Here is a 13,506-nt window from a genome sequence, read left to right as displayed (position 1 = left end):
CGGGGAAGTGGTTTGGGGAGCAAAAAGTGGCCAGCAGGGAAGGGGTCCAGCCCCCTTCTCCCACTCACCACCCCTCCTCTTTAAACAGATCCCTCACTTTACAGCTCTGCAGCACGGCCCCGTTTCCTCCAACGGTTCATAGACAGAAACAAGGGCTAGCTTTCCAAACCCCTATTCTCGTCCCACACCAAGGATCACTGCATAGGACCCCCTCCCACCAATACCCATCACCAAAATCTCTTCTGAAGGGGTGAGTGAACCTCTTTCATCCTGAGGGCCAAATCCACTTCAGAGAAGCTTTCAGGGAGCCTGTTCCACTGGTGGACGGGACCAAAGGCAAAATAACCAAAAATATCTGCATAATTTAGCTGCAATCTCTTACCTCCAGTAACTAAGCCTTCAGAGAGGCATTTCAACCTTTTAAAATGGGAGAAAACTGCACAAAAGCTGGGAAATGGCAAGTAGTCAGGGGAAAGGGGGCGTGGCCAGGGAAAGGGGGCATGGCCATCTGGGTAACCCTGGAGGGCCACAATGAGACCATAGGAAGGCCAAGTTCCTGAGGGTCTGCACCCCTGCTCTACTCCATCTTATCTATACCATGCAATTACGTATTTTCTACTGATTTAATATACAGAGGGTCTATTTGGCTAAAAAGCCAAAGATGGAGAAGCTCCATACAGTCAGTCAAAACAAGACCTGGAGCTGACTGTGGCTCAGATCATGAGCTGCTTCTTGCAAAATTTCGGCTTAAATTGAAGAACGTAGGGAAAACCACTAAACCGTTCAGGTATGACCTAAATCATATCCCTTATGAATATACAGTGGAGGTGAGGAATAGATTTCAGGGATTAGACCTGATAGACAGAGTGCCTGAGGAACTATGGACGGAGGTCCGTAACATTGTTCAGGAGGCAGCAACGAAATCCATCCCAAAGAAAAAGAAATGCAAGAAAACCAAGTGGCTGTCTGATGAGGCTTTACAAGTAGCTCACGAAAGAAGGGAAGCGAAAAGCAAGGGAGAAAGGGGAAGATATACCCAACTGAATGCAGAGTTCCAGAGAATAGCAAGGAGAGACAAGAAGGCCTTCTTAAATGAACAATGCAAAGAAATCGAGGAAAACAACAGAATGGGAAAGACTAGAGATCTCTTCAAGAAAATTGGAGATCTCAAGGGAACGTTTTGTGCAAAGATGGGCATGATAAAGGACAAAGAAGGCAGGGACCTAACAGAAGCAGATGAGATTAAGAAGAGGTGGCAAGAATACACAGAAGAACTATACAGGAAAGATCTGAATGTCCCTGATAGCCATGATAGTGCGGTCACTGAACTTGAGCCAGACATCCTAGAGAGTGAAGTCAAGTGGGCCTTAGGAAGCATTAGTAACAACAAAGCTAGCGGAGATGACAGTCTTCCAGCTGAGCTATTTAAAATCCTAAAAGATGATGCTGTTAAAGTGCTGCATTCAATATGCCAACAAATCTGGAACACTCAACAGTGGCCACAAGACTGGAAAAGGTCAGTTTACATTCCAATTCCAAAGAAGGGCAACGCCAAAGAGTGTTCAAACTACCGCACAATTGCGCTCATTTCACATGCCAGCAAGGTGATGCTCAAAATCCTACAAGCTAGGCTTCAGCAGTATGCGAACCGAGAACTACCGGAAGTACAAGCTGGGTTTCGAAGAGGCAGAGGAACTAGAGATCAAATCGCCAACATTCGCTGCATCATGGAGAAAGCAAGAGAATTCCAGAAAAACGTCTATTTCTGCTTCATTGACTACGCTAAAGCCTTTGATTGTGTGCATCACAACAAACTGTGGCAAATTCTTAAAGTGATGGGAGTACCAGACCACCTTACCTGTCTCCTGAGAAACCTGTACGAGGGTCAAGAAGCAACAGTAAGAACCAGACATGGAACAACCGATTGGTTCAAAATTGGGAAAGGAGTACGACAAGGCTGCATATTGTCACCCTGCTTATTTAACTTATATGCAGAGTACATCATGAGAAATGCCGGGTTGGATGAATCAGAGGTCGGAATTAAGATTGCTGGGAGAATTATCAACAACCTCCGATATGCAGACGATACCACCCTAATGGCAGAAAGCGAAGAGGATCTCAAGAGCCTGTTGTTGAGGGTGAAAGAGGAGAGTGCAAAAGCTGGTTTGAAACTCAACATTAAAAAAACTAAGATCATGGCATCTGGCCCTATCACTTCCTGGCATATAGAAGGGGAAGAAATGGAAGCAGTGACAGATTTTACTTTCTTGGGTTCCAAGATCACCGCAGACGGTGACTGTAGCTATGAAATTAAAAGACGCTTGCTCCTTGGGAGGAAAGCTATGGCAAACCTAGACAGCATAGTAAGAAGCAGAGACATCACCTTGCCGACAAAGGTCCGTCTAATCAAAGCTATGGTTTTCCCAGTAGTAATGTATGGCTGTGAGAGCTGGACTATAAGGAAGGCTGAGCGCCGAAGAATTGATGCTTTCGAACTGTGGTGCTGGAGAAGACTCTTACGAGTCCCCTGGACTGCGAGGAGGTCAAATCAGTCAATCCTAAAGGAAATCAACCCTGAGTGCTCATTGGAAGGACAGATACTGAAGCTGAAGCTCCAATATTTTGGCCACCTAATGCGAAGAGAAAACTCCCTGGAAAAGACCCTGATGCTGGGAACGACTGAAGGCAAAAGGAGAAGGGGACGGCAGAGGATGAGATGGCTAGATAGCATCACTGATGCAATGAATATGAACTTGAGCACGCTCCGGGAGAGAGCGCAGGACAGGCAGGCCTGGCGTGCTATGGTCCATGGGGTCACGAAGAGTCGGACACGACTGAACAACAACAACTATTTGGCTAAAGACATTCTAGGAGGACAAAATTACCCTATGACAGGCTATCAACAGTTCAGAATATCCCGCAGCAACAGCATGGCATGGACTGGCAGGCTGTTTGCTGCATAGCATCCTTGGCTTCTTTTAAGATGGGCATTTGGGACAGGAGGAGGTTAATGGAGCCGTGGCCACTTCTGGGGACTGCCTTAATAGTCCTGGCAAAGTTGGCAGGTGCCTTCCTTTTCTTAATCCATAGAGTGTTATACCTTTATTAGGCTAACTCAAAGATCACAAAAAATGTGCAAGCTTTCTAGCTCTACAGATCACTTTATCAGAGATTTGGAGATCTCCAAAGCTTGCACATTTTTTTGGTGATCTTCAAATTGGCCTAGTTAAGGGTATTACACTGTATGGATTTGGGACTTTTTCTTATGGCCAATAAGGCTGCCTTTGCTTTTTGTATTCCTTTTGTTAGGGTGATTGGCTGATTGCTCTCATTAGCTGGCCGTTATCTTAATGGCTAGGAAGTACCTGAAAGGGGGAATCTCTCCGCCCCTGCCATACACACACTCCTGACTGGAGATGTTGTAATCTAGGTGTCAGTGAAGGATACAAAGGACAGACTGCAGCTCTGAGTTTTGAGACTGAGACAGGCGCAGAGAGCGGAGTTTGTTCTCTTTGAGCACCTTTGGGCGCTGGCGGTCTCCCAAGGAAGAGCAGTGCACTTTGTGAGTTTTGAAGTTTTGAAGTGTTTTAAGCAGTGTGCCTCCACCTGTACTCAGCCTGTATAAATAGAAATATTACAACATGCCAACAGGCCTCCAGTGACCTCACTAGGGAGCTCATTCCACAGCCGGGATGCCACAGCAGAAAAGGCCTTCGTCCTAGTAGCCACCCACCTCACTTCCTTTGGCAGGGGCTCACGGAGAAGGACCGCTGAGGATGATGATCCCGTCTGGTCTCGGAAGCTAAGCGAGGTTAGCCCTGGTTAGTACTGGGATGGGAGACCGCTTGGGAATAAGGCTTCCTGCATTGAGCAGGGGGTTGGACTCAATGGTCTTGTAGGCCCCTTCCTACCCTATGATTCTATGATCTATGACCTCCTTCCAAAGGACACTGGACCTGGATAAGCATTGGACTCCTGGAACATCTTGCCATCAGACGATATGAGGTTGGGCAAAACTGTTCTAGAGACCCTGGTGTGGGACCTGAACCAGCAAGAATGACAAGCCTGTTCACTTATTTTGACCAACGTTTTGACCAAGATAACCTCAAAGGGCAAAAATCGGTATAGTGTTTTACCAGGGACCAATATCAGCAAGCAGGGACTGTCTCTAGTAAGGAACAGATGTTAACGACCCGTGTTAAGCTTAAGCTTGCATTACAGTCATATCTAGGTAGCACTTGAGGGATAATAACTTGCCTAAGAGAAGGGTGGGCAGAAGGTAGATCTCCAGATGTTTGGGACTTCAACTCCCAGAAGCCCCTGCCAGCATGGCCAATGGTCAGGAATGCTGGGAGTTGAAATCTAAAACATCTGGAGATCTATTTTCTGCCCACTCCTGGCCCAAGGCCACCCACCAAGTTTGTGGCTGGGGTGAATTTTCCTAGTTCCGTCCCAACCAGGGATATACAGATTGTGTAAAATCCATTCCATCAGTGTTTCGTATATTGTCAGGCACCTTTTGTTCCATCATCCAACCACCCATGGAATCAATTTTTTTTGTTTCTGAATTTACACAAATTTGTATTTGTGCAAATTTGCAATGTGAAAATATGCATATTCTCCCAAATGCGAATTTTCACGCTTTAGTGCATATTTCCCGCATACTTTTCCTATGTGGGAAATGCACATTTTTGGCCATTTTTTAAAAAGTTTGTGTGTTTTTCTATGACAAAATTTGCACAAAATTCAGGAAAGCTAGAAAACCAGTCCGCAAGTCCACCGAATCCGGCCAAAGGGGGAAAGCCCGTCTGCTGTGGAATCCACAGGTTGGATTCATGAAAATCTGAACTCATTTGGTTCCGTTGCGGATTTCTCCAACACCCCTATTCCCAAATCACAGCTCACAGGCTTAGTGACTGCGCCTGTGCATGCAACCACACATACATGCTCATGTAAGAGTATGCCCCTTCTTCTTCTAATGCGGTTTTCCCTAAACTGGTGCCCTGTAGATGTGTTGGACTACAACTCTCATCATGCTGGCTGGGGGTGATGGGAGTTGTAGTCCAGCACATCTGGAGGGTGCCAGATTGGGGAAGCCTGTTTTAATGCTTTTTCTCTGCAGGATTTTTGGGGGGGGGCTCCTTGCCAAGCCAAGGAGGAGCAGGCCCTGTTTGCGAGGGACATTTCCATGTGAGCTGGCTGGATTGGCCGCCCAGGAGCAGAACTGCTTCTGAGGGAGCATAAAATGAAGCAAGTCTTTGGCTCCGGAGAGATTTGAGGCTGAGGAATGCAGAGAGAGGCATTTCCCAAAAGAAAAAAAACAGCCCACATTGTTCTGGCTCCTGATAAGGGGGAGACCTCTGTGAGGTAGGCCAAAACAAATATTTGTAGCACGGGCCGAGATTGTCCGAAGGAGGGGCCGCAGGATGCAGGCAAGTGGTCCTGTGGGGCATGCAAAGAGATCCTGGATTCATTCAACAAGTGGAATGAATGCAGAGGTTGACGCCTATGCTGCTAATGAGCAGGTAGGGTCAGTGGCAAAAGCTGACCCCATCCTTCAAGCCCCAAGAACGGGGGGGGGGGGAATAACCTCGGAGTCCTCTGCCGACTGGGTCAGTTCATGGATCCTGTTGCTGCTATGACTGCTGCGCTCTCTTCCCTTATGACTCCTCCGCCTTTTCCTAGGCCAAGAGACAGAAATGTGCAAGATACTTTAGATCCTTGATTCTAGGGTGAGTCTGGGGAGGCTTCAAGGAAGCCGTAGGTATTTCCTCCTCCTCTCTTTGCAACCTGGGCTCTGGTAATTCCGTTCTTGCTTCGTTCCGTTGGTTACATCATTTTGTTTCATACTGTCGTGCGACGAGGAGTTCTTAAGAGCAGTGCTGCCGCGTTTGGCTCCCTCTGGCTGAGAGGGAGCACTGGAGACTTAGGGCATCTTGGTAGTGTTTCTTTTCATTACAAATATGCAAGCAGAGGGTAAGCGGAGGCAAACAGCAGGCACCCCTAAAGGCAGCAGGTCTACTATTTCTCATCAGCTCCAGAGACAGAGAGGCCTGGCACTCCAAGGTGCCCCACGCCGGAGGTGTTGAACCTCTTTCAGCCCAGGGTCCAAATTCTATTTCGGAGAAGCTCTCAGTGGCCGCATTCCAGTGGTGGGTGGGTCCGAAAGCCAAAAGGGCAGGGCCAAAATGGCAGCCTATCTTAGTTTAAAGCTGTCACTGTCAGTAACGAAGCCTTACGAGAGATGCTTCAACTTTTTAGAATGGGGAAGAAACTGTGCAGATGCTGGGAAACCATCAAAAGATCAGTAGTCAGGGGAAAGGGGAGAGGCCAGGGGAAGGGGGAGCGGTCATCTGGAGAACCTTGGAAGGCTGCATTGCAACCCCAGGTTCTGCTCCTCTGCTTCACACCTTCAGCCACCTCCCAATTCTCTCTATCTCTCTCTGCTGTACAAAACACACACCCCTGCCCTCTTCCCTTAGCTGTGTGGGGGTGGGGGGGCAGGGGAGACAGAGATGGTGCTTCCAGGCAAGGCTTTTATCTTACGATCCTCCTGTTCCCTTCATGGAATTTTATGGGAGGTCCAGGCAACGACATCTTCCACTCATAGCCCTCCCGTGTTTTCCCTCAACCTCTTTCGTCTTTTTTCCTTCCATGTAAATTTCTTTAAGGAAGAAAAGATGGAATTGCTGCACAGTGCGCCTTTTGACCGCAAGCGCTCGGAGCCCTCCATGTGGAGACCTTCCCCATGTCCCGATGGGTCTCTCGTTCAAACACACGGAGAGATTCTCAGCTATCTCCTTACAATTAGCTCCCATCAGCCAACCAGGCTGGCCTACTAACCAACAATTTGCTAAAGGGTCAGCTAGCAGCCTATATATCTTTTGAGAGCAGCAGACTATAGCCAATGTTGTTGTTTTTAAATGAAAAGCAGCCTTGAGAGGCAGCAATTTTGATCAGCGGAATGGTGGAAGGTGTTTAACCTGGTTTCCATTGGCCATTTCCCTACTCAAAATTGCCAGTAATGAAGTCCCAACAGTATTTTTTTTTTTTAATGAAAAACGGTAACAGTAGGCAGCAATTTTGAACACAAGGTGTGGTGGATGGTGGGTTGAGGTGGTGAACGTTGCCTGACCCTTTTCCCATTAGCCATTTTTCTACACAAAGTTGCCTCCCCAGCTTCTTCCTCCCGAGAATGTGGCAGGGAGGGTGCACATAATTAACAGAAGTGTAATTATTACCCTTGTAATTACAGAAGTGTAATTATTACACCTGTAAACAAGAGTAACTGCTCATTTTTCCAGACATAGTCTTCAGGTAACTGACTGTAGTGTCTTTGCGTGTTTAGAGAGAGAGCCAAATAGAAATTTCACAAGTTCCCTCCTTGCCTCTAAGCAAATACCTCCATCGTCCAAAAGCTATGTGGGCAACATGGCCAAAGATTTTGATGCAGATAGTGTAAAAGCTCTGTTTAGGCTACAGTTTTAGGATTACTTCCTAGGGAGTAAGTCCCATTGAACTCCATCAGATATCTTCTAAGGGCCAAAACATACAGTACTTTAAGTCTGTGTCTAGCAGGTCTGGGCTTTTATACATGAGGCTTTTAACCCTACACTTTACTGAGGCTTCTGCTTCTGGATGTTTTGTGGGATTAAGATCGGCTCTTTTACACGTGTTTTTTTTTTCCCCCATGGGTTTTCTTTCTCTGCCTTTCTATATGTTCCATTACACAACCACTAGGTGGCTCTGTGGTATAGCAGAATTGCGCAAATACACGAGGGTTTCATGCCGCCATTCAGGCTATGTCAGCAAAAAAAAAACCCGCTAAAATGGTTGCAAAGCATGGGAGAGGCCCTGGAGGATGACAACATCATATAAAGCACCCGCAAACTACTGAGAGTGAGGATCACAAGCACAAAATAAATTCCTTGTGTAGAAAAGCCCTCTGTCTTTTTTACTCTAGAGTAGGCACAGGGAGCCTGACCCAGGTCTTAAGTGCACCCCGACCTACCTCTATGCTAGGATCCCAATCCAGATTGGGGCCCCTGCACCTTCTTTAGAGTAAAAATGAAAAGAAAAAATACATAACTAGATAGAGATTTAAAGAATCAGTGTATGTTCTTGTTTTGGGATACATAAATTACCAAATGGGGAATGGCTTAAATTCCAGGTTTTATTGGGTCTTTTTTCTTCTTCTCAGAGTTTTAAATCTGGAATTAAATCACCGGTTTAAATAACCTTGCTTGACATCCATCTATCCTGTTCGCTCCATCATGTCCCTTTCCCATTCCTTGTTCCATTTCACTGGTGTTCCTCAAGCTTCTGTTATAGGTCTCCTTTGCTTTAGCAGGCTTGAGACACGCCATCGGATTTTTCAGAGGGATGAAGGCGCAACGAGGAAGGCATCGTCGCCCGTGTTCATGCATTTCCTCACTTTTTCATCTGTTAAATATGGGGTCTTCTGGGGAGAGAGGCAGGCTGCCAGAACTGCTCCTGATACCGCCATAGGTGGCAGCCAAAATGCAGTGCATCAGCTCTTTTTAACTGGGGATGTCAGGGATTCTATTATTATTACATTTATATCCTGCCTTTTTTCTTCTTGCAAGGAACCCAAGGTAGCTTACATGGTCCTCCTCGTCTCCATTTTATCCTCATAACAACCCTGTGAGGTAGGTTGGGCTGAGAGTCAGTGACTGGCCCAAAGTTACCTAGTGAGCTTCAGAGCAGAGAGGAGACTAGAACCCAGATCTCCCAAGTTGCAGCCCAGCACTCTAGCCACTACACCACAGGGGCTCTCCTGGACTGAACCTGGGACCTTTACACATTCATACATTTGGTATACATATATAGAGTAGTGCATGTGCTCAGCTACAGGTGTAGATCCTGAGACCCAGACTCAGCATCCACGTTGATCTCACCCTTGGCAAAAGCAGTGCCATTCTGCTCTTAATTAACCATTTGCGGTGGCCAAGAAATGAATTTCCCAACTGCCGGTGGAAAATTTAAAGGATTGAAACAGCAATATTGTTGCCTTTAGGATTGGAGTGTTCATTTCCTGCTCCCCTTCCAGCACATTAAGACCTGGAAAGGCAGAGCGTTCCTCAAACCCTAAATTGCTTGTATTTGACTCATAATGTGTAGGGGAGTCGAGTTACACCTAGTTCCAGCTATTGAAATGTGGACAGCCTTCTCTGTCTCACAGGAACTGACCCTTCCATTGTTGGTGGAAGCTATGATGACATATAAGGATTATTACCTATTCTTTCTTTCCAGTGACTTTATTTTTATTTTATTTTATTTTGCTGAGACTGGACTTCCAGTGGGCTGGGACAACCGGTGGGGATATGGCGGGGAGGAATCTCACCTTCGCAGAAGAATGCTGGCAATGGGGAATGATGAACAGCTCTTTCCCCTCCCGCGTCAGCTCCTCCAAGCAAAGGCTTGAAAACAGCCGAGCTCCATCTTGTTAAATCACCTGCCGCTTTGCATGTACATGTGGAGATGTTTTGGGGGTACATGCAAAGCAATCATTTTCAAGAGAGTTGAAGGTGGTGTGAAAGAGGCATCTTTGCTCATGGTGTACACTCCTTGTTCTTTTCTGCTGTTGACACCCCACTGAGCAGGTGGTGGTTGTTTTTTAAATACTACGAAAACCTGCAAAACCTGTTTCCCAGAAGCAGTACTGGCAGGATGAGTGTAGAGGGGTAATGGTGCTTCAGTGATAACTACTGTCTGTCCACAATCCAAATAACTATTTTCTCTCTCCAAAGCAAGAGCAACCATGCTGACCTTGGTTCCCTGTCTCCCTTACACCACTTACTTTGATGTTGATTTTTTTTTTCCTTGTTCCTGGCTCTGGTTTCCACAATTTACAATGCACACAGGGTGTTCCTGCTGGGTCTTCCTTTGGGGGCCCCCAAACCCCCTCCAAATGCCTTTGAAGATGGCTTGGAAACTGCAGCCAGTGCAAAATTTGTCAGCCAGGTTGTTAACTGGGACTAGGCGAGGTGAACTTATGAGTCCGGTCCTTGCTCGCCTGCACTAGTTGCCAATTTGTTCCCGGGCCAGATTCAGAGTGCTGGTTTTAACCTATGAAGGTGTACATGTTTCGGGACTCCCAATAGCTCAAAGATCACCTCTCCCCATATAAACCTACCTGGTCCCTGAGGTTGGCTTCAGAGGCCTTTCTCTGTGTGCCCCCTCTGAGAGAAGATGGGGGGGCAGTTCAGGAACAGGCCTTTTCTGTGATAGCCCCACATGTATGGAATGCTCTCCCCCAGGAAGCTCAGCTGGCACTCACATGGTCATCTTTCAGTACCAGGCGTTCGAACATTAGTTATGGCCCAATTCTGGTCAACTGCTTTCGTAGCGTTCCTTCGGGATTTGGTGCATTGTGGATGAACGCTTTTCGTGTTGTATTGTTTTTAGATTATTTATGCTGCTTATTTTTATTTATATTGTTGTGCTGGTTATGGTTTTTATTGATTTTGGGGTTTTCTGTTATATTAATTTTGGGTTTCTGTATCTGTGTGTGTTAATTGCTTCAGGACAGCTTTTTGCAGAGGGAAGCTATGCATATAGAATAATAACAACAGCAACAGCTGGCAGGTTGTGTTTGCCTGTTGGAGGTCTGATTCTGCAAGGGGGCTGCTTAACCAGATCCAGGGAGTGGTGAATGGAGATGTACCTGATTAAATTTCCTTTGGGGTGGCTTGGAGGGGATTTTCAGTCTCAGGGCCTGACCGCCATACGGGAACATAGGATGCTGATTTGGGCTTCTCCACACAGAGGCTTTTTATCCCACGATTTTACCAGGGCTTCTGCTTCTGGATTCTTTGTAGGATTAAGATTGGCCCTTTACATGCGCTTCCCTTCCCCCCACTTTTCCCCTTTATCTGCAAGTTCTGTATGTTTCATTATACAGCCACCAAATGGCGCTGTTGTTATAGCACCACTTCCTCTTTACACAGACAAATTCAAACCGCTTAAAACTGCTTCTTTTTATTAGCTCATTATTTCCATTTCAAATTAAGCTGCAGAAATGGTCAGAAACCACGGGAGAGGCGCTGGAGGTTGACGACGTTGTGTAAACGACCCGCAGATGTCCGTGAGTAACCAATCTCAATAACAGGATAAAAACCCCATGTGGAGAAGCCCTTTATATATACCGAGTCAGACCGTTGGTCTGTCTAGCCAAGGGTTGCCTGCTCTGACTGAAGATGGCTCTCCAGGGTCTCGTGCAAGGGTTTTCTCCAGCATCTGCTAGCCGAGCTCCTTTTAGCTGGAGATGCTGAGGACTAGGACCTTCTGCATGTAAATGATATGCTTTACCACTGAGCTATGGCCCCAGAAAAGAAGTTTTCTCCCTGATTGACCAGCGATCCTAGCTGCTGTTTGGTTTTCTTTGCAGTGCACGTGGTTTGGCTCATTTGTGCGAGTCATCAGTGATGCTTTTCCTGTCTGCTTCTGGATTGAGTAGGTTGAATTTGGGGATGGGACAGTGGTTAAAGGGTAGATGTTCTTGCCTTGCAATGGAGGGTCAGGCTAGATGTCCTTTGGATCCCATCCAAAGCAGTGATTTTAAAGATCTCCGCCTCCCATATGTGGCTGCCCGAACCCTAAGATCATCCTCAGGGGTCCTTTTCCAGGAGCCCCCACCAAAGGGTGAGGCGGTTGGCTACCGGGAAGAGGGCCTTTTCTGCTATGGCACCCCAGCTGTGGAATGAGCTCCCTAGAGAGGTTTGCCTGGCGCCTATGTTGTACTTCTTCCAGTGCCAGGTGAAGACCTTTTTATTCACCGAGTATTTTAGCATTTTAGCTTCCTGATCTTTTAGCTCTGGTGTTTTAAATCTGTATTGTAAATAACTGCATTGCTGCTAGGTTTTATTCTGGTTGTATTGTTATATTGTGGTTTTAAGCGTTCATATTTTATATTGTTTTATGCTGTACTCTGTGTTTTGACTTTTGTGAACCGCCCAGAGAGCTTCGGCTATCAGGCAGTATAGAAATGCAAGCAAGCAAGCTTATTATTGAAAGCCAGTGTAGTGTAGTGGTTAGAGAGTTGGACTAAGACTGGGCAGACCTGGGTTCTAGACCCCACTCAGTCATGAAGCTCACTGGGTGACTTTAGGACAGTCACCGTCTCTCAGCCTAACCTACCTCACAGGGCTGTTGTGAGGATAAAAGGAAAGGAAGAGGACCCATGTATGCCTCCTTGGGCTCCCTGGAGGAAAAAGCAGGATATAAATGTAACAAATAAATTAAATAAATAAACTGCCCTCTTTCCCAACAATATCACCAGGATCATTCCTCAGAGCTCATGTTCTGTAGGGCCACCATGGAACGAACATTTCTCTCAGAGGGACTCTGGCTCCCTTTATCCCTCCCATGGCTGATGCCACCACCATGGAATTTGTTTGTTTGTTTCATGTCTGTCTTGCTGATAGCCAGAGCTCTCTGGGCAGTTCACAAAAATTTGAATCTTTGATATACGTAAGCACAGGGGCTCCCTTGTCTCAGCCAGAAGATGCTGAAAGATACGCTTTACCCCACTCGGGGTCTTTTTATGACAAAAATATTTATTTAGAACCACCTCTAGTGATTTGGTCTTGTGTTCATAGCCAGATAGTTTGAGCCGTAAAAAGGGGCGACAAAGGCAGTCAAACCGAACAGCTCTACCAGTCTGCACCTAAATTGTACAATGTGCCTTAGCCTCCTTTCAGACATTTCCACCGCACAGGGCCGGCCCTACCATTAGGCAGAGTGAGGCAGTTGCCTCAAGTGGCAGATCCTGGGAGGAGAGAGAGAGCGCTGCGCTCTGTGGCCTGCCCTGTGACCTCTAAGTTGGCCTCTTCTTTCAGGTGTGGTGGAGGATGCTGCCAGATGGCCAGTGTCGAAGAAAGATTCAACGGCCAGTCCAGGCAGCTTGTGTACGTGGAATGGGAGCGGGAGCCATCTTGTTCTTTGCCTCAGGCAGCAAAATGCCTTGGGCCAGCTGTGACTCCACCCCGAGAGGATGGAGTGGTGCCCCTTGTCCATGGATGTCTGCAAGTTTTTTATTTTAAAAAACTGCACAAAAATCCATACACATTTTGGGCTCATATTTCTCCTAATATAGGCATCTTTGTATGCATTTTTGCCTAATATACAAAAATTTTGGCGAGCAGTTTCCCCCAATATACAGTTTTGTACATTATTTTCACTAGTGTATGCATTTTTGTGCGCACTTTCCCCTAATACACACATTTTTGTACACATTTTGTGATCGGACAACTGCAGCATAGATTTTGGGGAAATTCAAATACCAAAGGATAACTGCATTTTATTTTGCACGTTGGTTCAAGAAATGCGAATTAGGTCGGGTCACATTAAAACACGGACTAAAATATTTCTCCCCTATCTCTACCAAGAACAGGGGCTGAGGTTGCCCTCACAGGCACACAGCCTCACTGGATGAGACTCCCAGTCCAAGGCCCAGAGTCCCTGACAATCAGGGAATCCTGGGAT

General features: G+C 46.5%; 1 protein-coding gene across 4 annotated transcripts in view; it reads left to right on the top strand.

Annotated features, from left to right (window-relative positions):
* Positions 1-13,506, top strand: part of GJC2 (gap junction protein gamma 2) — a 90,712-nt gene that overhangs the window by 45,751 nt on the left and 31,455 nt on the right. The gene's annotated exons all lie outside the window — the stretch shown is intronic.

Source organism: Heloderma suspectum, chromosome 5 (assembly GCF_057233095.1).
Source record: "Heloderma suspectum isolate Gila_16-S chromosome 5, 16-S_ref, whole genome shotgun sequence".
NCBI classification, from domain to species: domain Eukaryota; kingdom Metazoa; phylum Chordata; class Lepidosauria; order Squamata; family Helodermatidae; genus Heloderma; species Heloderma suspectum.
This window is presented reverse-complemented; position numbering and strand designations above follow the sequence as displayed.